Genomic DNA, 26592 nt, shown 5'->3' with positions numbered 1-26592 from the left:
ATATTTCAAATAGTACATATTTTTTATAGATCCATCCTTTAAATAAATTCTATTTTAACTTTTCTCCAGCACTAAATTTTGTGCACTATAGGAAAAAATTTAATGCCTTTAACAAAACTATTTAGTTGAGGCATTTTTTATCAAAAATCAAATATTTTGTTTATACATAAGAGAAAATTCAACTTTTACAATTTCTATGCTTCGGAAATAACAAATATGTTTGTTTAAATCAATTAAACAATTTAGTTCGCATAAAATTATAATTTTGTTTGGTATATTTTAACCAAAAACTTTTGTTCGATGTATTTAACCAAATTTTTGTTGTTACGAGAAAATTTTAGTTCATGGAACGAAATATTTTTCTTAATGTTAATAAATTACCTTTTCTCTCAAATATTTTAGAGCTTGGGATGTTTCCTTCTTATTTTCAATTTTGAATGAGAAAAATATATAAATATTAAATTCTGTAAACCGTAACTTTTATCTTTTCCTTGATGAAAGTTTAAGCAAAATATAATTATTAAAAACAAAATGTATAGTTGTGTGAATAAAGTACTCATTAATATGTCAGCACATATTCAATTATTGGTTCAAAAACTTTGAGAAAATATTCCGTATGTATTGAATACTGTGGAAAAACATTCTGATTAACAGAAGATCTAAAAACTACTTACATGATCGTATAATATCGAGAAAAAATATTTTATATACGACAACAAAAATTTATTCGGGATCGGAAGTAAACGTGTATTTTTTTATAATATAAAATAAGAAAATGAATGGATTTGAACCTCCTACTTCACTATCTTGCCAGGTACACTCATGTATATCCATTAACGAAACAAATTTTAGATTTTGAGATTGTTGTTATTTACGTGGTATAAAATTTGCAGCGCGTATCGCGCAGCATCGGAGAATTTCCGGGAAACCTTCAACGCTGAAAGGCCAACCGGAAGTGCTCTGGAACACCTCGTATCTCCGCTCACAACAAGGCCGAATCGTAGCGTTGGTTTTCGCGCAAACAAGACCATTAATTTTCAGACCGGAAATTGGCGGGTCAATAATTTGCCGCCTGCACACGGAGCGCGATGAATTTTCATTTTCCATCGCATAGGTGCGTCTTCGGCGTCGAATGCACGATTGATACGGGACAAGTACCATGTTCTCCTGGAACATTGACGTCGAGACTGCTGCTGCTGCTAGTGGTAAATATCAGGGCGGCGATACGACCGCCGTTTGTTCCCATTTCTCTCCGCCTTTATCGGTCCGACCATACCGGACCGGTCGTTTCGGTAATGTGTGATTTATAGCGGCGGATACGCCGCGCACATGGCATTCCTCCGCGTGGAAGTCACGTTCCGCCGCTGCATTGTTTCGATCCGAGTACGTTGAAAAATCGTTGCATCGCTTCCGATCTCTCCTGTCAATGATGCAGTCGTGCGCTGTCGCGAACAAGTTTACTTCTCGCCGTAGATCCTTTATTTTCCTCCCTCATATACCTATATATCCTGTGTATATTTTCTTCTCTGTATATCTGACGGGTGGAAAAATAATGAAGAAATTCTTTCTAAATGTAAACTTACGTGAAACCGAAAATCGATAATTTTAAATTTAGATAAGTGAAATTGTGTGCTACATTAAAAATTTATTTTTGAAAAAGTTACCTCTCCGGAGACGTGAGCTTTTGTTGCAAAGCTTTTCAGAAAGAGAAAGAGAGAGAGAAGGAGAGAAGACCTATTCCATTATACACGCACGTTACGAGTTCTCTTCTTTAGATTTACAATTCGATTGTTAGTTCCTGAGAGAATAGCATTGTTCGATACAATGAATGGTCAACGAGTTCGTGTTGCAAAAATGACGATGCACTCGTTGCACGCGACATTTCACCTAGGACTGCAATTTCCCAACAGTTTCGTTTAACTTTCATGGACAATTTCGTTTCCCCTTGTCCCGTGCTCACGTCAGGAACACCCTGCCGTCATCCTATATGCAATTTTTCATTTCTGCGACTAACCGAAGACCACATTCATTCCCTAAAAGATTATTAGTTCACAATCATGACTTCGTCGCGGGAGCCTGTCGACACGATTTTACGAGAAAAATACGGATCATCTGTTAACATCAACCAACAAATAGTATTATTAATCTTTATACGTGTAGTCAATATTGATGAATTAATACAAAATATTAATGATCCTGATTTCTTTATTTTCGAGTATCAATATTCCCTTCAGAGATACTCGTGCTCGAGAATCAAGGAATCCGAATCATCATCGCAATAATATTTTCAGTATTTATTGATACTGACAGCATTTTATTGATCATGTAAAGTCTGTAAAAAGGATGCATAAATATTTCTGTTAGTATAATTGCATAATTATATACATACAGGAATGTCCCATAGGAAAGCTAAATTTTTGGCCTATGTGTGTATTCAGTTATTGAACAAGATAAAAATTGCATTGAAAAAGGAAAATCTGCAATTTTTAATGAATATAAATAAAATTTACCAAGATATGTTTATATAATGTGTATATAAATTTATTTTATTGATGAAAAATGATCTTAATAATTAATGTTTTTGAAGTGGCTCATCCTGGCTAAGGTAATATTTTTCGCAATAAACGTTTCTTATTTGAAATAAGGGGGGACTATATATATTCGCGATTGTCCGAACATTTCGGTTAGGTTTGCGATTATTAGCATCTCAGATTGATTGTGTCTTAATGTCCGAACGTTTCGGCGCACAATCACAATTAAAATTAATTAAATTCTTGAACTTAGAATATTATATTATTCGAAATTTCCAACTTTGATCGATTCTTTAGGCGCTCTCTACTATAATATAAATTTTATTATACTGATCAATATTACTGATCAGTATTACTGATCAGTATTACTGATTGCAAAAGATTCGTAAAAGGATGGTCTTTTTATTTGGATATTTATTATAATTCGTTTATTCGGATTATTATCGAAATTTGAATATTTATTGCATACACTCTCGTTTATTGCATTTTTTGTAGTTTGGAATTTGAATGCAATTAACCCGTTTGTGCGTGGCGCAGTGTTTTCGTTACAAGCTAATTTTAGGAAATTTGCATTGCAATTATGGCATCGATTTCACGTTGTTCCTTTTTGAATTTATTTTCGAGCCATTCTTCTCCTCCCCGTCCGACAGCACGTCACATTTATTTCGCTGAAGTCATTCGTATACGTTACACGATCATCAATCGTCGTTTCGGAATGAGAACGAGGGAAGTCCTTCTTATTTACTTGTCGAAAAAAGACAGCGCTTTATTTGGGTCAATTTGAGAAGTGAATTAATGCATAAGATAATTAGATTCCATTCGAATTTGTGTGCAGGTTTTTCTTCGAACTCTTCGCAATAGCTTTATTATCGTATCTAAAAATCTAAAATTATCAGTTTAATCTGATAATTACTAAGATGATAATTTATTGATGATTTTGATAAAATTCGTTATTTCTGATAGTTATACATATATATGCACAAATAGGCTGTATTTATACTTTCTGCATTAATGCACAAGATAAAACACTCATATTAGATCTGTTCATGTTTGCATTTTTTGCACTCAGAATTTTCGCTTTTTCTCTCTCCCTCTAACTTATTTAATGTTAAATATATTTATCTCGTATTAAGTGCGAAATTTTTAGGGATTTCAGATAATACGAAATAACAGAACAAATCTATTCTCTTCAAATGTATTCTATCAGTTGATAAAAAACTCATCTAAAAACAAATCTGGTCGATATTTGTCAGTTTGCTATTCTCTGACACGAACCGATTTTAAAATTTAGTTTTTTATTAAATTATTAAAAAATTTTTTTTGTTCGGATTAAGTATTCCGGTACAATTACGTAATTGAATATACAATATAGAAAGAGTTTATTTTCCATAGAAAAATGTAATTTAAAATATTTTAGTTTTTTTTCTTTATGTTAACAAATTTTAATTATACATAGGTGGTTCAACTTCTCTCTGAAATTTTCGAGTTCTCCACGAAACAACGAAATCCCATATCTCACATAGCAATAGAGGAGAGTTCCCTCTACTAAATTGATGGCAAAAAATGAGACGTCTTAGACATAGAGTAAGGCAGAAAAAAATTTGTAGCTTAAGATGTGAAAGACTATCTCTATATTCACATCTAAAACTGATTTAAGCACGTATATCTGTCTCGTTATCTAGAATAGAAGCGATCCGAGGCGTGATTATATAAAATAATAACTGCAAACATGATAGGAGTTAGATGCGCAAACTCGAGTAGAGCTGTGTCATCAAGTTTTTGATTAAAGGGATTAAATCTTCAAAAATTTTACGATGTTTGCAAGTCTAATTCAGTCCAACACGCTTTCTAAATTTCAAGTGTATGAATGGTGTACAGAAGTTAGAAATAACCGAAAGAAGGTCGACTATCTTTACCGACACCAGCTCAAAAACTTCTATTGTGCAGGCATAGCATTGTTGTCAAAACGATGGGAAAAGTGTCAGAGGGCAGAGTACTTGAAAAAAGAAATCTAAATTGGGACTATATATATATATATATTATATATATATATATATATGTATATATAAAATGTATCAATTACAGTGTTCAAATATTTTATGGAAAATATGAATTAGATAAAATTTTACTTAACTTAAAGACCATAAATGTCTCTTATGAATTTTATATACAAATTTTTTATTTCTATAATTTTTTTAAATTACCATTTTACTAGTTTTCTAAAATTATCAAGTAATTTACCGTAATCTATCAAGTAAGTTACTGTCAGATCGAGTCATTTTCATCCCTAATCATATCTTCGCGATCTTGAAAGGATATAATTTGAATAAAACATGCGAAATGTTTATAATAAAGTTCGTTTATGATCTACGTAAAATTTTATATGTAGAAGACAATAAAAGAAATTATTAATTAATTATAAGGAAAAAATAATTTAGGCCCATGAGTGAGAAAGAAAGCAGAGTGACAGAAAACGAAATAGAATGAGATGTAAAAACAGATAAAACAAAATCTTGTGTAAACCTCGTTTCGTGCGAAAGGTAGCCTCATGCTTCGAGCAAAAATAGCATGGTCGGTCGTGGATCAAAGTTTGCGAGGGGGATCATGTTTTCTTCCAATTCGACGAATGTTCCTTCGAATTTCCGTGTGCTTGTAAGAGTCGTAAAAGCCTCCATTTCTGAAGAGCTCTTCTCGTCGCCATTTCGTTCGCGGAAGCTGCAGAAATGATGGTCGCAATGGGCAAGAAGGAGGAGGGGTGCAATACTTCGACGGGGATATGCTTTCGATATTCGCAGACTGCCGGTACACGTCACGATGGCATACTGCACCAACAGATTCACGGCAAATCTCGGAAAACGACCGACAGCTGTGACGAATATCTCGCTACCGCGGTTTTTCGCGCCGCTGTCCGGAAACTTTTTTATCCCGTAAGCTCGTACCGCCGTCGCATACGCGCCTGTGAATCGATATCGACGGGAAGTGAATTCGAAATTCGCTGTAAACAAAGGTCGTGATATTTTTTTCGTTAACAGCTCTCGAAAATAGTTAATTTTGAACTTTGTGTATACAATAAACTTTATTATATACCAAAATACATATACATATATATTACGAATCGTAGCACTTGAAATTTTTCGAGAATTTCAGTTTTGTGAAAGACAAAATATTCCTAATAATTAATTGTGCATTTCATTGAAATGACATTATTCTTGTACAAAAATATACTTTATTGTGTTAAAAATGTTTACAATATTTTTAAATTATAAATTTGTAGAAAAACACAGAAAATATGGATTAATATTCGTGAAATACTAATCTATGATTTTAAAATGAAATTTGACATTACACAAAGAAAATTCTTATAATATACATCTTATAATATACACCTCTTATAATATAGCGTCCTGTTTCAACCTCCTCCCACATGAAGAAGTTTAGTGATGTCATATGATGTTAATTTGACTAAAAAATGTTTTTAATTTTTTGTTTTTTGTGATTTTCTCATATCGCAAAATAAAGCAAAAGCGAGCAAATCTCCAAAGAATTTTTTTTACTTTATGGATCCTTTATACGTTCTCGAAATTTTGACATTTAACTTAGTAACATATATTTAGAAATATATTCCTTTTTATTTCTATGCAGAAATGTAGAAAATATAGAAAACTTAAGAGAAACGAAAAACATATTTTATTAGTCTAAAAAAAATCTCAGAAAGTAGTTAACATCAAATCAAGATTAAGAATTAGTTAACGTTCGAATACGATATAGAATATGGTGATTATCGCCTACCATAAAAATATAGCAGGATTAGTACTTATGTAAATATGTATAATACATAAACATAAGAATTATTAATTTGTGCGGCTTTTTACTGATGCGTTCTTTATTGAAATCTCGAATACGAAGATTTACAGACTTAATGTACGCTTCATTAATTGTAAGAGGGGCAGATGATATAGATCAACGAATGTTTAAGTTTATCTACAATTTCTAATATTAAAAGAACTGAGAATATTATTCATAAAACATACGTATATGTTCCTATCTGTTCAATTTTAATTAGGAATAAATTAAGACGGGTAAATACTCATTTAAATATTGTTAAGCAGTGTTATGTAGAACGAAAAATAACTTGATTTGTTCAGTGTTTAAAGAAGAATGGCTTTCGCAATGAATCAGTATTTTAAATATGAATTCATATTTTTAATATTTAGCGTGTCTCCATATTAAATGTCAAAACTTTGGGAGCGCATAGTTGATCGATAAACTAAGAAAAAAGTCCTTTAGAAATTTGCTTTATTTGAAAAAAAATCGCAAAAAACAAAAATAAAATAACTTAAATTAAAATAACAATTGAAAACAAAATTAAAAAATATTTTTACCGGATTTTTTTTATCGGAACTGTATATTTTACTCGAAAGTAGTCCAACATCAAAAGAAGTTTACATTTTTCCATTTATTTATTACTTATATTTATTTACATGTTGTATTTCCTTAATGAAGGTATTGTCCAAAATGTTGGCCTCTTGCAGCAAAGTAAGCATTGCATCTAGCACTGACTGCTTAATTGTATTGTAGTCAAATACTGTTCCGGTGACATTTGGTGCACTGCAGCCACGATTCTGTCTCTCAATTGTTCTCTTGAATCAATTGACAATGAATAAAGCTTCCTGTTTAGCCTCCCCCCTACATGAAGAAGTTCAGTGATGTCAGATGATGTTAATTTGACTAAAAAATTTTTTTAATTTTTTGTTTTTTGTGATTTTCTTAAATCGCAAAATAAAGCAAAAGCGAGCAAATCTCCAAAGAATTTTTTTTACTTTATCGATCCTTCATGTGCTCTCGAAGTTTTGACATTTAACTTAGTAACATATATTTAGAAACATATATACGTATATTTAGAAACACTATATTATGTATAAGTAATTTTTCCGTTTTAATCAGTTCTTAAGTCACTTACGTGAAAGGTTGTATTTTCGTATATAAACAAATACTACGAAACGAAATTCGAATGTATTATTTGTGAACATAAAACAAAATTCTTAATTATCATGGTGTTTCATCAATTCTCTGCAATTCTGTATCGCTTTGGCACTCCCCACGGGGGTCGAAAGCTCGATAACAAACGATATCTCGCAAAAAATAGAAGGAATATCCTGTCCGGAAAGGACGAAGATCGACGGGATATCCGATCCTTTCGTTCTTAACGCACTCCATCATTTATCCTCACGAAAGTTTTTTCCGCACGAAAGATTATATAGGGTGGAGAAAAATTGGTTCCTTTTGTTTCATAAAACTGTAAAAGTTTCATTTGAAATGTTATTCGACAGATACTTTTGGTTCTGGATCTATTTGGAAATCATGATATTTTTCCTCATTTTATAGAAAAAACGGTATATAATATTGGGCCAGAACAAAAATTTGTAGGGCTACAAACTTCAAAATTCGCACAGTTGTAACTTCGTTAAAAATGAACGAAATTTAAACTTAAAAGAAAGATTTTAAAGCTTAAAATCTTTATTTTCAAAAGGTCATTATGTTTTTTGAGTTGCTATGAGTTTGATAATTTTTATATATAGAAAACTACGAGCTGGAAAATGGGAAACTTTCTTCTTACTTCGTAGGTCTGTCGTAGGTCTGTGCCTAAAAAAATGTGCAAAAATTTTTGGCTTTTTAACGAAAAAGCTTAATGTTTTCCTTACAAAATCTTTTTTTAAAAATATTCCTAAGATTTTTTTATTACTTAATTATCACAGATTAAGTAAAAGTAGCATTTTGACTTTGATTACTTAAATATATAATTTTAAATATATAATTTATAATTTATTATATACTGCAATTAACAAAACAAATTTCTAAAGTTGAAAGGAATATATCAAAATTATCGAAAATGATCAATTAAATAGATTTTCATAAAACTTTCATCAAACGTTTGACCGAGTCATAGAAACATGCTGGTGAAAGAATTTTATATAGAGCTGGCTATAGGAGAATCAATGTGGCGACTTGGGATAGAATTATGCCGCCGACTTTTTCTATCGATTCTTTAATCTTGTGAACTTCGCAGTACGTTTTCTTATACTGAAAAAAATATACTAAATTTTAATAAATATTTTTTTGAATAATTCTAAGTAAATATTTACAAAATGTAAACATATATTTATTTTATACAAAAGTCATTAATTTAATTTAACTTCCTTTTTTATTAAGTAAATATTTATTCACTATAAATAAATATTTTTAATATAGTATATATTAATATTTTACTATTCGAAGAATATGCGTATTACGATTTAATAAATTTTTTTCCGTGTCATTCGAACGGTCTACGAGCTGTCTCTCGTAATTTTTACTAACTTTTTTCCAAATTTTAAGAAGTAGGTTCCATTTCTGCTATCGTTTTGTTCTGGTCTCTACATAAAATCCTTTTAGTATGATTCTATGATTCAATTAAAAGTAGTTCGGTGAAAGTTTCATAAAAATCTGTTAACCATTTTAGATCAATTTTAGTACACTTCTTTGCTCTATTAAATGTTATAATTACCAAATTTTTTTGAAAAACATGTAAACATGTAATGATGTAAATAAAGTAACACTACGAACTTTTGTTGAAACTTTTGTTGTACGAACCAATATGAGCATTTAGTTATAGAATTATAATCGTGTTTTGCAGTCCGTATTGAATTCCATTTAGGAGAAAAAAGAAATTAATTCTAAAAAAATATGTCATGAGAATGCACATCTTAAAATATTTTCTCATATTTCCATTGTGTCAAAAACAAATATACAACTTGTTTTCATGCATCAACGTATCCAAATTTGCATTCACCGCAATTGTGTTTCAATCCTTGGTTACAATAGCATGTAACATGTAATCGTCCCAGGCAATTATCGAATTGTCCCAAATTTGTAATCGATTCGCAGCCAAATATGCATGGTCGCCGATTGCAAATATTGCCAAGCGAAGCGATCGAACAATCGTAACGACTCCGATTGATTGGTCGACGCGAGGCGTCGAGTCATAGGCGGTTTGAATAGTCGAAAGAGCTGCCAAGTCATGGATCTATTTACAAACTCTCAATCGGCATTTACATTCGGATGTAAATCTGACAAAGTAGGCGGTTTTGGCGGAAGTTCGAATTTCCTTTTGACAGCTTCTCGTCGCTTTAACCAAAGCCGATTCTCGTGCGATTTAATCGCAGGTCTCGTTCAATCGTCGTAATGACGAAGTGAATGTCACCCTGTCTCATCCCGAACTCTCGTCCCTCTCGTTTTGCACACATTTATCGTACGTAAACTTTCTAGATCGCGCAAAACCGAAGGAAATTGAATTCTGCGCCGTCGCACTCATTTATCTAGTGTTCACGCTGCGTTCTTTGTTCGCGTTATCGATGCCGTGCCCCGTGCCAGGCTGACGGATAAGAAACGATAAGGCAGCCACAACGGTCTATAGAACGTCACCTTGAGAGAGAGAACAATTTTGCTCGCAGCCATCGATGGAATATAGAAGATAAGCGTGACGGGAGATCTCGATGGTCTTCATAAATGCATGAGAGATTCTTGACTGTATTTTACAATTTTCTGACGCTACTTTTATTCTGTCGTTCATTCGTGCGACTTGTATTAACATTCAAATATATTTTTGATGCAAAATGAAAATTTCCTGCATTTTTATGTACTTTGATGTTCATCCTCTGAATATTACAGCATATTTAATTTTAAGCCAAGAGCAAAAAGCGCTGATTTAAAGATATTAAATCCAGTCTTTGGTGCATGGTCTAGTCGCCGTTTAATATTCCTGTTAGGAGATCGCGATTATGAAATATCGGGGATATTTAATTAAACGTATGGAAGTGCGAGCGGCTATATTGAAATTTTTAGCATAAACATAAAATATTACTCGTGTTCGTCGTACGTATCAGTATTTATCTTGGTATCTATAATATTCATCTTGTTTCTAATATTTTTTTACGGATGTTTAAACAAAATTGTAATTTTTTAGATTCGTACGAGACATAATGGAGAATGGTGAACAGTCAATGTTCTATCTTTTTAATTTTTCAACAGATCGGAAGTATTTTTCTTGGAATTAATTTTACCCGAGATAAATATTCTAGATCCGATCTATTTGGTCGTTGCTAAGGAAGATAAGTTGTTCGCAAACGCGGATCTTCAACTATTTTAAGCCGAAAATTACTTGGGATAAACAAGCGGGTTAAAATTACGTCAAGGTCTAATCGTTGCGATTTTGTTAACGTCCGAAAAGGAAGGCTGTGGCTGTGATTTAGAGACGGCAATGTTGCAAAGCGTCAGTCTTCTCGGCTCATCTAAATATAGAAGACTAATGGAATTGAGATAAATTCAACAAGCCAGCAAACATTGTGCCATCCGCGTGATCAACGTTGATCGCTAGTTTCACGGCCGTTCATAGATAACGACATAAAAGGGAGAAGTTCTCTTCAATCTATAATGGGCTTTCTACAATAAGCCATTACCTAAGCTTTAAGTCTTAAGTCGTAAGAAATTAACTAATCACAGTCGAATATAAGAACAATAATCGACTGTAATCGGTCAATTTGTAAAGGCTTAAAACTTAAAGCTTAGATAACTTTTTTATGGGCTTATTATAGAAAGCCCATAAAATTAACATGGCAATTTTCTAAAAAATACGCGAAAATGCAATGACGAACAAACATTTCTATATATTTGTTGAATGATACAACGTAGTTTTAACGATTTTTTTTTAACTTCTTTAAGTGACAATTGTGACAATTTTTTATGAAATAAAGTTAGTTTATTTTTTTGTAATTGATTGAATAGTGTTTTCTTAAATCGTTCATGATAATAACTTGAAAATCGTGTATTTTGAGTTGTGTCACTCTTGAAAGAGGTATGAGAATGGTATATCCTATAGTCGCCCGTAAAAGTTTTATTTCGCAGAAAACCGCATTAATTTTTAATCTTAAATAACTTCGTGACTTTAAGTTGTCAAATTTACAAAATAAACAGTAAACAAAGTCAAAGTTAATTTGAACGAATACGCTTCTGCATTTCGATGCAGAACTTTACGAAACATCCTGTTTACGGCATTCATTCCTTTCTAATATAGTGTACTCATGACATGACGAAACGTTATGCAAACGGAAACTCTTGCAGACCAGCTTCATAAATCCACAGCGAGAAGTTTATCAAAGCGAACGGAAAAGAGTTGTCGTTCGCAACCCTTATATTACAAGAGTTCCCGCGGACTGTGGGTTTCTCGTATTTATCAATTTCACGAGAAGCTCGGGGGATTTTTTTACGGGCAGGTAGTGACGGAGCGAGCTTCCATCAATCCTCCGACTTGTGTGTTCTGAAAGTGCGGCACTTATGAGTAGAAATGACCTGCCATTTGGGCAGAGGTCTGTATGAAATGTTCGCGCTGGAGATTGCACGTCGATTCGGTGCGGAAATAAATTGTGGCGACGTCGAATCACCCTTCGTTCCATTTTCATTTCGAGAGATCAACGCACCTCGCGACAGAGAGGTGCGAGATACAAGTTCCGAGTGATCCCACTGTGCGCGACCTACATGTCAGAGTGGTAAATCCTTCCGGGTGCACGTAGAGATTAATTGTTCGATTAACTGCACAAAGGACGAGATGAAATTAGCAACGGGTGTATTCATTTCTTTCTTTTTTCTATCGTGCGCAAAATAGCTTTCAAGCTTGTTCTCGCGAACGTTTCCAGTTGTGCGTACAAAATAGTAACTGATAGGTGAGAGAACCCGTATGTTATTTTTTGTTTTGCAGGAACAGTATGTGAAGTAAGTGAATCACCACTATCGAAAACTTCTTTTGTTCAGAAAACACAAAGCAATGCGAATAATATTGATACAATAATCAATTAACTATACCAAGTATTTAAGAATGTATCAGGACATATTAAATATTAGAAAAGAATTGATGATAACTCAATCAAATGAGTTAAATAATTTTGCTATTTTTAACCTCTATGTGTGTCAAAATGTAAATCAATTCATTTCTGCGATTTGTTTCAAAGTACACGGAGTCCTTATTAACATATGCACTTTGTAAGTAATGCACTGAATCAAATTTAATGCATTTTCTCGAGTTAAATTGTTTAACTCCATTATTTTAGTGAAATTAATAAGCAGTGACGCCACGACCTATAAATGATTGAATATAATCCAGATAGAGTATAATTTAACATTATGAATTTTTAACAGTGTAGTCTCTTTACTTAACAGTTGCTAAAATTATAAATTTGTACTTTCCATATAAAAATGTATGTTATATATGAATAATTTAAGCTCTGAAGAAAATATAAATTAAAGAATATGAAAAATAATTATAAAAATCAGCAGTAGATATGTGTACTTAAAATTATTCTCTTAACATGTTATATTATTGTCACACTAGAATAAATTTAAGTATACATATATTTAGTATTGACTCTTATAGTTATTTTTCATATTCTTTAATTCATATTCTTTTGATTCTTTATATTCTTTTGATGAATTACATAAAACAATTCATTAAGATCAATATTTGTATTTAATAATACAATTTTTTATAGTTAAAATAAACCTTTTTAATTTTTTATTTTAATTATTTTTTAAAAAATATGTCTACTTATTAAAATAATTTTAATCCAGATTCTAAATCGCCGTCAAACCTTTTACATTACAAGTAAAATGTAGAGGAATCTGCAATTTTCATGATTTCTTTATTTTGTTAAAAAATACATGTAATACATTTTTAATTATTTGTAATACTTATTGTTAAAAGTATCAAAAAATACAAAAAGGTATACATTTTTTTCAACAATTCGAAAATTTTCTTTTACCTAATAAATAACAATCTGAAATTTGATATTTGTTTTATAATAAGAAAGACGTAAAAATAATAAGTTTTAATAGTAATGTAGAAAATCTAATATATTAAATCGCTGATATTAAAAATCTATTAATGCGGAAAATGTCGCAATACGGATATAGGGAGAAGGTAATGGCAATCATATCCTTAATCAGTCTCTGACGTGAGACGTTATTGGGTTCTCGACACATGGATGTGAAGATGGTCTCGAGCCCTAAATCGAGGAGAATCGCAGGAAACTAGAAGGCGGGGAGGGTCTATCGATTTCCCAAGCCCGGAAGGTCTAGCTTTAGAAGGAAGAGGCTTCCCTCGAGAGGTTTCTCTCGCCATTTCCCTTTCGCAAGTGCGGAGGAGGGCTACTAGGAATCCATCTCGCGGTAAGAGAGGCGACCGCAGAATATCTTTTTGTCGGTTTCTATTTTCCGGGAGAGTCACGATTTTTCGAATAAGCTTTGTTTATGAAGTGCAGAGACTGCAAGGAAAGACGCTCTGCAAGCTGAGGAACTGTAAAAAGTCATGAAGAATTGGACCTTCTTTTCTTATGAGTTTTATTTTTTGTTTTACGAGTGTACTTCGAGACACTCGTCCATATTTCACAATGTCATCGCATAATTTAATTGTCGAGACTGTCAAATGAATATTTGCCGACTTTGGATATTTTGCTTAATCACCAACACACTTGTCTTGTACTTCTTATTTCACTCCGAAAAATTCGCACGTTGCGATCGTGTAAAATTTTTAATTATCACGTGAAGTACTTAACAGTATGTAATGAAGAATACTGACATAGAAATAATTTTCTGTCTTGTATATAACACGAGATGTTTAAATAATAATGATAACGAAGACAACTTTTAATTGAAGATTTGTTTGCGGCACATAGACCTACATTCAGTCTTTACTTGTAAGAAAAATCTCGTGCATTTTATTAAACTATGAAAGTTATTTGATGTAAAATAAGTGAAAGTATTTCAGAATTCTTACAACTTTCATATCTCATAATTTTTATAATTTTAATAATTTTTTATATAATATTTTTCCAACGTTTTAATTGGCCTTATTTAACTTTTTTTATATTCAGGAAATTTTATTAAATAATCGGAATTGTTTGATCATTACGATTTTAGTTACTTCGAAATAATTCTGATAACTTTTTTTACAATGTTACAAATTTTCTAACTTATAAATAGAATATCGAGAGTCCTAGTTTTTCTCGGCTTTCTTGTCAGATTTCAATAGTCGAAGGAAGTTCTTTCCGAGTATGCCTTACGCTCTGCAAAGCGAAAGTTCTCCATGAAAGTTACAAAGCGAGTTAATGTAACGTATGGATCCGTTTGTTGTTCGCCGGATAGGGAAGCAAAAGTAACAGTATTTGCTAGATACTGAGAAAAACAGCGATGTCATATTTTACTGGCGATCCTTTCGCGTCATCGCCAGAAGTTTCTTTCGCCAGGTTTCGTTATCATCGATTGAAGCTTCTTCCGACCCCGTGCTCTATTCTGCTGTTCCCCCGGCGCCAGCGGGGATCTCCTGATCCCCTTATCCTGAATAAACTTCATTTGATGGAAGCGAGAAGTAATTTTTACGGGTAATCTTAGGAGTTCGTGATCGACTTGCGATAATGGGATTGATAATGGAATTGGCTGTGGCCATCGCAAATTCCGTTATAATAAGTTTATGATAATTGATTCGGCAGGAAAATTGTTAGGTCGAAACATAAAGAAAATATTGAATATTATAATGTGAGCTATTGTAACATAATTTTATTTATGTCAAAGATTTTTTTTACACAATATTTTTTACATATACTTACTGTTAGATATCAAAGGGGAGGAATGAAAATTAACCCAATTACTTTTGAGTTAAAAATATTTTATTATTTTTAACATCCATGTGTGCCAAAATTTAAGTTAATCTATTTTTCTATTGTTAGTTTTAAAGCAAACAGCGTTTATTAACGTACGCACTTAGTAAATAGTAAACTAAATTTGAGTCGAATTTAATACATTTTCTTTAGTTAAATTGTTTAATTCCATTGTTTTAATTAAGTAAACGATATGCTGAGTATAGGAGCAGGAATAGAATAGGGGCGAGAATAGAAATAATTAAAAATAACACAAATTTGATATAATTTGACATTATGAATTTAACTGTAGTATTTTGTATACAGTATTTTTCTATCTTGTGCATTAAAAAAATACTAAATTTTGACAAATATTTGTTCGAATAATTCTAAATAATTTATTAAATGTAACCATATATTTATATTTATAAGAATCAATAATTTGATTTTATTACCTTTTTTTTTATAGAATCAATATGTATTGGTACATAAATGTTTACTTAGTACTATTCAAAGAAATGTGTATTAAGATTTAGCTATTTTTTTAGTGTGTAATTTTCTTTTTTATCGTAACACAAGAACGTTATATCTGACCATAAAATTTTTTATGTTTCAGTTTTTAGCCGGGGGCGATCATGACAGGAACATACCGGAGATCGGTGAGTACAGCTAGAGTGAATAATGCTTCCTATTCATTTCGTCTTCTGTCATCCGTTATCCTTTTTTTCCTTCCTTTCTTGCTATATATTTGTAAGATTATTCTCGTTGTATACTTGGAGTTTATTCCAAACATTTCATTTTGTTGAAAATTTGTGAACTTTTGTTATCACTGAATTAAACAAGCTAAACACGTCAAATTTATTTGCATTAGCTGACGATTAAATTAGCAATGCAAAAGAATAGTCTAGCGAAAAAGTGAATTTTAACGAGAAAAGAAAATATAGTTATAAAAATATTTACAATACATTCATACAAAACATTTACAATACATGGTATAATTAAAATAATACAGCAATATCTATACAAACACAACGAACATACATATCTCATGTTATACATAGACGAAAAATACATATGTACCGTCGATTACTTGTCAAAGTAACAAGAAGCGATGGAAGCTTTTCTGTGTCAAATGCACTTAGCGTAATTTAAAAGTATCGTCTACTGACTTTACATATTGCTAATACCTGGCCACATGAGAATTAAACCAGCGCGACATGCATATTCAGGAATTATTACGTTGTTAACCGGAGGATCAATCTCCATAAATTTTGTGTTCGGCAAACAGAGAGCGACAAATTTTAGAGGAAAATGCGTGCGAAGATAAAAATCCTTTACTTTCGATTTAGCGTAAGATATTCGGCGGGTGATAAATCGTCGCTATCGTATCGAAAGTTCAACATTCTTATTCCCCGTAGCCGGGAAACTTTAAACGCACCGCATCGTGTGTTTCGTACACATCGTTGATCACAATGAACGATCATCCGCGCACACCACGCGGGCGGGGAAAATAGCCGCGGCGTCTTACGAAAATATTTATGGAGCGGTATCGAGCGTCTGAATTACTTTCCAAGATCGAAGAAGAAATATTGGTGGAAATATTTTAGCGGAGAATCTCGTTCAGCCGTCGCTTACATTCACGCGTTTATTAAAATCTCGCTTACGCTCTGCTTAAATCTCATTAGAATTCGGGAGAATTCCACGTTGACGATGACATTCAAAGATATAATTACCGCGCTTTATTCTGCGGTTATATGTTCTATATATTTTTTTTAAATTTATCTCAAGCTCTTTTTTCAGGAAATTACGGAGATCCATTTTTGAAACTCATTTTAAGCTGAGAAACTATAACGTTAATAACTTTGTTAACGTTATTAACTTTATTCGCGATACGCTTGTTAAAGGATATTTCACGTGTAGCCATCGAATATTCACGCGTCGACAACTGACAATAGTCCGTTCAACCGCGATACCGTCCTCGTTATTCACGCATCATTTGTTTCGTATCCCACTAGGTCTCCCATTATATTCCTGATATCCCGTCAGAAACGTCAGCACATATCGGAGAAAAGAAACGCGTAAGACATACAAAACAACAAGGTGAAGATATTCTCGCGAAACTGTTATGTACTTTTACGAAACGTACATTAAGATAATGAGATTTTTATTATGCGAATGTAATAAATCTTATAACACAGATATATATGAAGTTTGCAATTAGAGATACATTATAAACGTAATTAATGTGAGAAAAAATCTAGATATTATATTATTGAGAGAGAGAGAGAGAGAGAATTATACAAAAAAAATATTATATAAAATTGCATATATACAAAAAGTATGTATTATCTCCAACAAACTTGCAGCAATTTTCGTGGCAAAATTATAAAAACGCAATTACAGAGTATTATGAAATACTCAGATAAAAACAGGGACAATTGAGAGAATACACATAATTTCTAATTCGCCTCACAATTTATTTTGATAAAATGCAATTAAAATAATGAGCCATTGCATAAATAATAATTTATACAATTAACGAAATATTGAAATAAATAATGATGATACTATCTTTTTACAAAATTCGTATTGTTGTTAATTAAATACATATATAAATTACAAACACAAACATTTTCAAATTAATCATCACATAGGAATTACATTTTCGACTCTCACATGTATTTCAAAAGCGTTTCATCATAAACAATTTATTGTCGCCCAATACTCAGGATGACGATTCAATGCGCAAACAATTACATTGTAAATATTATGACCAAATACGGATTGTTTTATGGGAGATTTATAATTGTGTCGGGAGGATAAGTCTGCGTTGAATTCTAATGGCATTCTGGACATGATTCTGAGCCATTTTAGTCGCGCAGCTTCCGGTGGGTGGACGGACTCGTTAGCTTCCAAAGCCGCAGCTTTGTAACCCAAGGTTGACTTCCAATTTGCCCAGTACGTGGACATTCGAACATACAAGCCGAAGGATCATGCGCCGACCGGTTTCTATTTCCGACGATTGTTTACATAGTTCCCTGTGAATTGCTACTTTGCATACCGGGTGCCCATGCTAGTAAGGCTAACATGGCACCGGCATTACAGGAACGTCGAGCTGCTGCGCTCTCTCACAGAGATGTTACACATTCACGATGCCTGATTACAACTGATCCTGGCGAATTCAGGAGTACTAATTGACAATATGTACAGCGATTGAAGCTCTAATCATATAAAACAAGTGCGAACTTCCGTCGCCAAAAAGTTTGCTTTTCATAAACTTTATCTCTATATCAAATATACTATCTAATCAATTAAAATTATTATTGCACTCTAAAAAATATGGATGTGAATTTAACATCATGGGTGTTAAATAATTTTATTTCAATTCTTACCGATGATATTGATATAAACACTAACATGTGGACTAAATTCTTTGAGAACGACAGCTTTCTAATAAAAGACCGTAAGAAAGATCTTGTTTTGTATAAAGATGGTCAGGATCGCCGAATTGGAATTCGATTCTGGTCTCAGAATTCTAAAATTTAAATTAAAAAAAATAATCTGATTATCGTGAAACTCGATTTTAGGAGATTCTTAGTATTGTTGGGTTTGAATCCCCTGCAAACGTAAAATAGCTAATTTAATACTGGCCCAATACACGGACATTTATTACTGTAAGCAATTTATTATTGAAAGACAGTAATTAATTGCTTATGTGGAATACTAAAACAAACAACAGTACTTTCAATATTTAAAATAAATAATTAATCACAACAAAACTTTCTTTTTGTATTAAGGGGGTACTCTACTCTAAAAATTTCAAAAAATCGAAAAAATTTTTTTCTTCCTGACCTTTCTGAGAAAACATGAGAAAACATGTTTTTTTCAAAAAACATGAAAACATGTTTTTTGAACTGGTGCCCAAGATATCTCAAGATCTATTTGACCGATTAAGTCCGGCTTTTGCGTACATCCTCAGCAGATGTGCCGCTATAGCCGGAACTAGAATTAAGTAAAAAAAAATTTTTTTACGATTTTGACAACCTCCGAAAGATAAGAAAACTCATACTAAATTTTCAAAGTGCCGCCATTTTTTTAATTTTCTATTTTTTTATTCCATTCTAGTTCCTGCTATAGCCAAACTTATACTAATTAAGAATCTTTTTGAATTTTTTATTTCAGATAACCAGAATGCACGCAATCATGGACACCGTTTTTTTTTACCATGTATTCGATAGGGTTTAATTAATATTTATATTCATTAATTTAGCTTTAAAAAATATTTTTTATGTTCTCTAAACATAATAAAATATATACATAAAAAGCTGATATTAACAATTTTCACTAGTTTCTTGTAAAAAAATCCCGAAAAAAGCGTGTTTTAGAGTAGAGTACCCCCTTAAATTGGCCAGCATTATTAAATTGGCCAGTATTGCATTTCTGTAAGGGATATAGCCTGTAAATGTCGAATTTCAAAAAGGTAGTAATCTTCGATGATCTAATATCATCAGAGCTCATAATTAGAGTTTGAAAGTCAGTCTAGAAATCAGTATTAACTGTTTGCGTAGCACTAATGAACTTCAAATATAGCGAAACTAAACATTTGATATTACTCTCTTCGTAATTAAAAATTTCCTATAACCGAATTTTATGCAAATTATTTTTTTAATTCTGTTCGCCATATTGGATTGATCCATTTTTGATTTCAATTTAAATAAAGCATTATCAAATTACCCTACAGATCAAGTTTCATAAAATCAAACAAACAGTTTACAAAAAACGACTTTTAAAGAATTATAATAATATTATGGTTTAAAACTCATAGTGTTAAATTCACATCATGTTGGTGTTTATATTAACACCAATACAATGAGAATGATGTAAATACTGCATGATGTTAAATCCATGACATATGTTTTGTACATCAATTCAAGAAAAATGAAAGTTTTTGAAGAATATGCCAATATACAAATGCTTGTACGTTTTACAAATTGCGAACCCGCACTCACGATATTGTAAGGATTTGCAATTTTAACTTCGGCAGTACTTTATCTTGCGAATGATCGCTTCACGGAATAAAGCACCGTGTTATTAATGCAACACGGCATTTTTTGCGTTTGAAAAAAGACTCGGCGTGAGAAAAGCGAGAAAAAGGCAAACATCTGTACACGTAATGGCCTTTCCTGAATATGCATAAACTTATGCTTCGATGAACTCGTCGTACAAAGGTCCAACATTATAATTTTTCTTGTGATGCAATAGAAAAAATATCGACAGATCCGTTGGAAACAGAGGCTTTATCTGTCTTTCTTGACACACGTTTCTAGTTGTCCGTATGAAAATCCTCGTTGAGATTTCTTCAGCAAGAAACCTCGACGCTTGGCCGCCCTCGAACATTATCCCCAAACATTATCCCTCGAAATTTTTTTCCTTTGAAATGGTCCATCAACGGGGTTGTAACAGGAACTGGCTCGATGGTTCAGGGAAAGAGAGACATCCAACTATCGGATGTCTAATGACCAAAACTTAGTTGGCCGTTCTCTCTATTCACCTTTTCCCTCGCAGCTAATGTACTTTTTCGCTGGCGCCGGTTCCATCCTAAAACACTTTCCTTGGCATCACATTTCTAAATTCTGATTATGTTACAGACGGGATTGTCATCTTTAACTGTCGCCGATTAATAGATTATTCTGTTGTTTTTGAACATTTAATTTTCAGATAATGATTTTTATCAAGCTTTGATTATATTATGAAAAATTAGATTTATATTTGACCATCGAACAATATTGCTTTTTTAATTTTTGGAAGATCAAATTTTTTAATAACGAAAATTAATCGGTTTGTTGTATTTTAATATTGAATTGTATTTCTATGAAAAAAATTGAATATTTTTTTATATGCAACACATTTAATTCTAAAATAATTAAATTTGACACTGTATAGTATCAAATATAACCATTGTTTTTTAATCCTAGTATGGTATTCATGGGTTCAACATACCCTATGCGATTTTTTACATTGCTGTAACTTTTTATAATATAATTTGAAGACTCGGATTGAGGCTGAAAAAAAAATTTAACTGTCCATAGATATAATAAATCTGCAAGGGTATTTTTTTGCGTTATTCTTAATGTGAGAATGCACGAAAGTTCAAAGAGGGTACTTGGCACCCACATGTGATTAGTTTGTTAGTTTCCGGCATTCTGGCTCCTTTATTTTTTAGTAAATATATGTTTACTGAGTTTCGGGTAGTATAAAAGTAAGTACATGAAAATGTAGAACTAAAAAGAATTATATTTCACAATATAATAAATAATAGAAATTTTATAATTTCTGTCAGTCTTCGGATCGGAGACAGAAAATCACTCGGCCGAGGCGGATTTATTGCTTTAGAACGAGAGTATTGCATTATTCTCTAAACTAAATCCTAATAAACTTAATTATACATATTATAATAATATTTATACATGTACAATCCTTTATCTACTTATATTATTACTCTTTTATATTGTTCAAATAATAAAATTTTATTCATTAATTGTAAACTTAAAATATGTGTATTCTTCAAAAATATCGATTTTCGATAGTTTAAATAATTATACTTTTTTGAGCAATTTATATCGTACTATTTTTTTTTATTAGTCCAAAGGGTCAACTAAAAAAATCCTACGGATTTTTGCTTGAATATTAAATTAAAAAATTTGAGAATTTTTTATCCAAAGTAGTCATTTTTGCGAATTTTTCCAATAAAAATTTTTTTTAACATTATAATTAATCGAGAATAAAGTATTATTTATTTGATTCATCTTTATCTGTCTTTGTCTGACTTCGAGATATAAATTTCACACATAATTTTTCGATCTAAAAAATACGTATTCAATCCAGAGATATAGCGTGACAAAGTTGCAGGGTTTCACAGATCCTAGTATTAGCGGGAAGATAACCAAAAATAACAATACTATACTAGAGTTAAGTATCAAATAACGATATGATTGAGTAGGAGCAGTGACGACTCACATTAAGTTAAATTTGACATTATAGATATAACAGTGTAATAAGCTAACATTACATTCGCTAGTTTAATAACTTAATACAATCTTTTCGACTTTTGTGAAATATTTAATAAATATATATTTGTCTCGCATATGATGACACTCTCGCAAGAAAAGTCAAAAGACTTTTCGAATTTTGTACTATGTGCGGATTGTGTTCTAAATATATCAGCCTTTAATAAGGAAAAATGATATAAAAGTTGAATTCAAATTTCCAAAGAAAAACAACACAAATCAAAATAAGGGTAGTTTTTAGGAGTAACACCATATCAAAATTAACATCTATATTATTTCTACAGAATTTGGAATAAGCAATTTGTGATTAGCTCTAAGCTTAACTTATTTAATACTGTCATAATAAAAAATTAATTTTAAAATACGCAATTTTTTTATCTCTTCTGAACAAATTTTTATTTTTAACTTGTGTCATTTCTTACGATATGTTCTCAAAAGATTAATGTTTGTTTTTAACAATACAATTCCAAAATTTCATACATATGTATTTTTAAAGATATATCCTGCAACATATGTGTATTGTGTAAAATAATTGAAGAGACAGGATATTTTTTTAGTATATTTTTTAGCGAATAAAATCAACGTGTGTTTGGTTTGCAAGATTGATGCGATGTTACATCGCGTAGTAAAACATACATGATTGTTGCAAGAAGTTCTGTGGATCATTAGGAGTGCAAATTCTATTCCTTCCTTGAAAGCCAAACAGATGCTACAAGTATATATGTTCCCCAATTATCAAACGATGATAGATGTGCCAATCCTCTCCTCGTCGACTGGCGTGCGAACTTTTGAAATTGATTTCTATCCTCGTCTCTCAATGTCCCCGCAACGTAACGCGATTTCCCCATTAGCTTAACTGCTCGACGAAGTTAGCTAGAATTCAGAGAAGTAAGACCCCCTGCACGAACTGCAATGTTATCGACGTCGCTTTCGTGTCCTGTCGCATCCTGTCAGCCGTGACTCGGACGACTCTATATCGGATCGCCATGCCAAATATCGCTTTTAGTCTAGAAGTGGAAAACAGGACAGACAACGACGAAAAGTCTTCGCAATTTGTTTACCACACGCGTCGCAGGGCGTCAGACTACGGGTGATGAATTGTACGACAAATTGAACGCAGATTAAACCGCGTTCCATCAACTGTGCGAGTTAACGAGATAATAATCAAGTCACAAACCCCCTGCTGGGGGTTTCTGAGGGGTGCGCGTCTTAATTGGGAAAGTTTTCGCGAAGTAAAGGATGAGTTGACCATTAGGGTCGTCTCTACTCATTCAAGGATAAATAAAACGAAAGTAACGCAGAGGAAAGTGTTGATATTTATGTAACTTTAATTACATGATAAAATAATTATGGCTTGAAGATTCATTTTATGTAGTTGTTACTGCTATAATTAATAATTAATAATATATAATGTATATAATTATATTTATAATTCTATATATAATATAAATATTGAACACTTTTCTCTCTCTCGATGAAGTTTTCTTTCTAAAACTCGATTAGTCTCTTCGGCTTATTGGAACATTTTCGATCTATAAATTTTACGTAATACATATTTAATCGCGAAATTGTTTGCATAGAAAATTCGTATTTGTATCGAAATTATTAAATTGAAACTTTGTAACAATCAACAAATAATTATCCGAATTGTTGATCATAGTAATTATTGATTTGTCCCTCATTAACACATAAAATAATTCAGTGTCGCGCATAGCCGTTATAAGCTATCCGATAATTCACTATTGTAGTGCTCGTTTGTCATTCTCTATTGACATCTGTAACAAGACGACTATTGCGTAGGCGGAATCATGTGCTATGATTCGATAGATTTACTGTCATATTAGACAGCTCTCTCGATTTTCGAGCTCATTGAGCAATCCCATAACGTTTTCATGGATAATCTGACTAAAGCATCATCTTTTATCAATTCTATTAATTCTACTTTTATTGATTCCGTTATTCATGTCATGCGATTTAAAATACAACTGTTGTACATTTACAGAAATGTATATTCTGTCAATATACTGACGCTTGAAAGATTCAATGGAATCAATTTGATATTATCATATAAAAAATTTGGAATTATTATCAATAACATTAACTTTAAATGAAAAAAAATTAAGGCTCAATAAATTTAAAAATAAGAGGAAAAGTAAGCTAAGTTAAATTTTCATACTAATAATTATATTATTTCAAAAGTAGTCGTATAAACTTAATTTCGCACATTTCTTAAACATTTTGATTAGTAATAAGGTCATCTTCAGTGCGATGGTCGAGTCATAATAATTTCCAAAATAGAATAAAAATAAATGAAAATAAATGAAATAATAAAAATATTAGATAGTAGATTAAAAAAATATACATACATATAATACTAAAGGTTACAATAATAACGGTTGAATTGCTCGCATATCGATTAAAATTAAAACATTCTCATAAAATTTATCGAAGTATAAAAATCGTATTTTTATGAATCTCAGGACTCTAATTGTATCATCACCCATTATGATTGCCATATTAAAATTCTGATAGAAATTGAGCATTAAATGATAATAATACTTATAGGAACAAAAATTAGTACGTGTCTCATGGATATGATATTCATTTTTACATGTATCTGATTTATAATGTAAAAAGTAGAATTTGAACGTTTTAATACGCTCGCAATTTATAGCGATACGGGGTAATTTCTCTCGATCACTGTTAATCATTTTCATTATACGCACTAATAGCCTATGTTCGTTTACGCGATAGTGTTCATTACGAACAGCAGGTACGAGCTGCACCCAGCTGTGCCTCTTGATATCAAGCTTTTATTTCATCATCGCATTTACGGATTATATAGTAGTAAGTATGGTAAAATATTTCTATTGAAATATTTTTAATAGAAAAATTAACAATCCATCAATCTACCGTTTAATAGAAAAAATTAGTACAGATCCATCAATCTGCCGTTTAATTATTTTTCGATATAGTAGTAAAAAACTGTTTAAAAGTATATTAATTAAGATTGTTACAATTAAATACATATAACTAAAATATATAAATATAAAGTGGTAACAATAAAAGTAGTCGTTACTTAGTTCTAAAAGAAATTAATTTGAGAGGTCAGATAAGTTGTATAAAGATCGAGTTAACGCGTAACTGTTAACGCCTTTAAAACTACTGCTGTCACAAACGGTAACGAAGAGAAATTGCCTTTCGATTTGCCTCATTAACTGCTTTTTTTTGATCCGGTGAAAGTCAGGAATCGCTCTACAAACTGTAATTAAGCGAGCAAATCGTTAGCATGAAAAAAGAGAGATGGTAAAATCGCGCAGATCGTAATAATAGTAGCGAACCAATCAGACGGGACGTCACGTCGTCTCGCTGCGTTAAGTCTGATGAATATCTCGTTGGACAAGTCGCATAAGAGAACGTTTGGCGACTTTGGCTAGTCGCCAATCAAGCACCCATACGCCTGTTCACGCGAGGTGATTCATTAGGAGCCACGGCCGACGGATGGCATTCATTTATTTCGGCAATCGTGTAAACGAGCCCGTATAATTAGCCAGCAGAAAGAAAAGGAATCGCTTGGCCGAAGAAGAAAAGCTAATCGATCCGCCGCGCCATTGTAATCCCGAGAGATTGCAGAATGTGAGAATTGTGAGAATTACTATCGTACAGCCCTTTCGAGTGACACTAAACTCTAATTCTTTAATCAATTTACACCGTAAAAAATTACGTGTAAAATTACAACAATTATAATAAAAAAGTGGGTAATCTTTTGGGACTCATATTAAAGATGTATATTTATACACACGTAAATAAAGTTACAATTTATACATAAAGTTATTCTTCCCTATATAGTAATTTAACAATTTGCAGAAATAAATTTGCACAATTGAAGTTAAATTTATAGAAATATTTAATATTCACAATAATTCGCCAACGAATTATGTATAATACTATTTTTCTTAAATTATGTTATCGAATGTAAAATTTTTTCTTTCGAATGTTATTTTGTTTTTGAGCTATATGTATTTTGTTTTTGAGTTATATGTATGAACGTAAAAATGTAAACATATACTATGTGTGATATTATAACGTTTTATGTATGTATATTACAAAAATTTGCACATTTATATAAAAACTATGAAATATATTATACTATTATTGTTGTAATTTTCTAGTATAAAAATTTATACAATTATTTATACAATTATAGATGAAAATATTAATTTTTTTCAAAAAGCACAATTTTAGATATTTCCACTATAAATTGTATAATTTATA

The 26592-nt window shown here is 31.6% G+C and overlaps 1 protein-coding gene across 1 annotated transcript in view; it reads left to right on the top strand.

The window, feature by feature from the left end:
- Positions 1-26592, top strand: part of Trpgamma (Transient receptor potential cation channel gamma) — a 133541-nt gene that overhangs the window by 54424 nt on the left and 52525 nt on the right. Inside the window, exon 2 of the mRNA XM_018519666.1 lies at positions 15867-15909. The gene's annotated coding sequence lies outside the window, so the exon portion shown is untranslated. The remainder of the gene's footprint in view (positions 1-15866; positions 15910-26592) is intronic.

Source organism: Trachymyrmex cornetzi, unplaced genomic scaffold (genome assembly GCF_001594075.2).
Source record: "Trachymyrmex cornetzi isolate Tcor2-1 unplaced genomic scaffold, Tcor1.1 scaffold83, whole genome shotgun sequence".
NCBI lineage: Eukaryota > Metazoa > Arthropoda > Insecta > Hymenoptera > Formicidae > Trachymyrmex > Trachymyrmex cornetzi.
The sequence above is the reverse complement of the archived record's forward strand: the minus strand, read 5'-3'. Positions and strand labels throughout refer to the sequence as shown.